Raw genomic sequence first — 3,228 nt, 5'->3', positions numbered from 1 at the left:
CACATGTTTGTATCATGTCACTATGTCACCTACAGCAAATTTACTTGTTGTATATATGTGTATACAGTTGTAAATAACAATAAATAAATTATTAAAAAAAAAAAACCTAACCAGTTTGAAACTTGCGTAGATATAACAACAAATAAATAACATGCGTCATCAACGAACTGCTTGTGCCGTTAATTTACTTTGTGACTTTAAGAAATGAAAAGTATATGCAGAGGGTCGCCAGTTTCAAGAATATGACTGAAGAATTCTTTTTTATCTTGCACAATGTCAAGCCTATTTGTTTGCTGTGTAATGAATCCATTTCAGTGATGAAAGAATTCAGTACAAAAAGCCATTACTCAATTAAGCATCCTATGCTGCACTCACTGACAAGACAAATAACAAAAGACAAAATCCAGAAGCTTACCTCAAATTTGAAAAAAACAGCAGCAAATGTTTTATAAACAAAAAACACACCTTGATAATGTAAAAGCTAGTTTTATAGTTAGTTCAAGATTTGTAAAGTCATTAAAACCATTTGCCGAAGGAAAACTTATCAAGGAGTGTAAGATAGAAGTTTGCAGTGTTTTGTGTCCTGAAAAGAAAAATGAATTTCGAAAAATTAGTTTGTCAAGACGAACTGTTGGCCGACCTATATGGTGGCTAATGATATAAAAACAACATTGACTGACCGTATGGCTGGTTTTGAATCATTTTTAAGTTGTTAGTATTAGACGAGAGCAAAACAGCTCAATTGGCTACATTTATTCGAGGTATTGATAAAGAGTTCACTGTTACGGAGGCATTGCTTGCTTTACTATCACTAAAAGGACTTACAACAATAGAGGACATTTTTAATGAAGTCCAAAAGGTATTCACAAGTTTTGGCTTGCCACAGTCAAAATTAGTTGGTTTATGCACCGATGGAACACCTTCTATGGTCGGCTGACGTAAAGGTTTCATCGGAATTTTGAATAAAAAGGCAACTGAATTAAAAATGAAAAAGATGATTTGATAGTCCTTCATTGCATTATCCACCCACAGAACTTGTGTTCTAAGTCCATTCGATTTCAGAATGATATGAATGTGGTAGTAAAAATTTTATTCGATCCTGAGGGTTTAGTCGATCGTTATCGTCAGTGCAAGGCGTTTTTGGATGAAATATTAGCCGAACATGACGACGTAACATATTATTGTGAAGTCAGATGGCTAAGCAAAGGGAAAATGCTGAAACGATTTTACGTGCTTAGAAATGAGATTCCAGATTTTATGCAAATAAAAGGTAAACCACTGTCTAAATTGAGTGACCCAAAATGGATATGTGTCTTAGCATTGTTTTCCTTACAGACTATTTGAATGATTTAAATTTGAAACTTCAAAAACAAGAACAGTTAGATAAAAGAAGCTAGTGGAAGGAACAGATTCTGTCTGATAACAGTTACCATTTCAACACGCTCTCGGCATATAGAAATACTGCTTATGCTCAATATGCTGAAGAACTCAACTTACTGTCGGAGCAATTTTCCAACAGATTTAGCGATTTCAAAAGCAAGGAAGACTGTTTCAGTTTATTTGGAAAGTAATGTACAAAATGCTCCAATACACTTGCAAATGGAGTTGATCGAGATTCAAGAAAACTCACTCCTGAAATCTAAATTTGAAGACGTGGAGTTCTACAAAAAATACCTTGGAGATGATCATTTTCCGCAGCTTAGAAAATTGATTTGTGCGTTTAAAAACAGTTCTTTTCCATGATGAAATTTAATAAATCAAACCATCGTACAAGGTTGACTGACGATAATTTGCAAAATTCATTACGTCTTTGTAACAGTGAATTAATCCAAACATCGATGGATTAGTTTCCTAAATTCAAGTTCAGGTGACTCATTGATTTCGGTGTCGCTATTTAACTTTCATAGTTAGTAATAATTCGAGATTTCACGATTTAATTATAATGTTGAACCTATTTTATTCATTTCATTTTGTTATTTTAATAAATTTTATTATAATAACAATGTCGTAAGAGTTCATGTCTGATGTCTATCGCTCAAAATGATGAACACTGCTTTTAAACAAGGCCCGCAAACGTATTTGCACATTAAAGTTTGGCCAACAACATGTCAAAGGTTTCCCATACCTGGTCTATATAAACAAATATATTACACATATTTTATTACGTACAGAGGTTAAAAACACATAAGGATACAATGCTATTGAGAAACTTTAGATTACTTTAAGATATTGAAATAAATTATATTCTTTTAGGAAAGGTTGTATTCTTTCATGTACGTGTATTTTTTCTTTTTATACGACGAAGCTATGTAGATCTACATATAACGCAACTGTAGGCTTTTGGACAGATTTTTGTTAGTTTGATTTTATTTTTAATATTCATTTAAATTTTATTTAAATAGATCTGAAGAAGATACGCGGATCTCAATTTCAAAAATAATTTTTATTAATGGAAGATAGAATATTAGAAGTTTAATCATAAATATTTTATCAATAAGGAGACGGTCCCTGTTCCGGTCATAAAAACAACAAATAAAATTTTTATCATTAACAAAGCTAAAAAAGATACACCTTTAGCTTTAGCTTTTTTTTAGCCCTGATGAAGCTCTGCAAAGTGGAGCGTAAAGTTAGCAAATAAACATTTGTTAATCATTATTTGTAGCAGGTATTGAAAAGCAATATTCTTATTCTACAATAAGTAATATTCTTTTTGAATTTTAAGCTTTAACGTTACAAAATCTCTGTCATTTATAATTTTGAGGAAAACAATTTTCACAATACATCCACAATATGCTATCGAAAATATGACAAATCCAGGACTAGATCAACTGGAAGATTCTTCTTGTAGTCAGACGTCAATCCCGTGATAGTTTCACCCTCTTTTATTTTTATTTTTTAAAAGTTTTTTCTCTTGTCTTTCTTATAAAAAATTGTGAATGATTATTTCGTTACTCTTACAGGATTTTAATTTGCATAGCGATTTTTCTGTGAAACATAGACTTATTCATTTCGACCACACTTCAATTTGTGGTCTCTTAAATGAAAAGTTAAAATTTATGTTAAAGTAATTTATAATATAAAATATACTGTTCTTACACTACATGTACAGGAAAATTAATTTTTTAGGATGCTCTTTAGATAGTTAATTTCATTAACTGGAATGAATTCAACAAAACCGTAAATAAATAATAAACATGCAAGTTTTCTACATGTTAATATTTTTCCTAT

This window comes from Halyomorpha halys, unplaced genomic scaffold, assembly GCF_000696795.3.
Source record: "Halyomorpha halys isolate HHAL.00 unplaced genomic scaffold, Hhal_1.1 Scaffold914.1, whole genome shotgun sequence".
Classification (NCBI taxonomy): domain Eukaryota; kingdom Metazoa; phylum Arthropoda; class Insecta; order Hemiptera; family Pentatomidae; genus Halyomorpha; species Halyomorpha halys.
The sequence above is the reverse complement of the archived record's forward strand: the minus strand, read 5'-3'. Positions refer to the sequence as shown.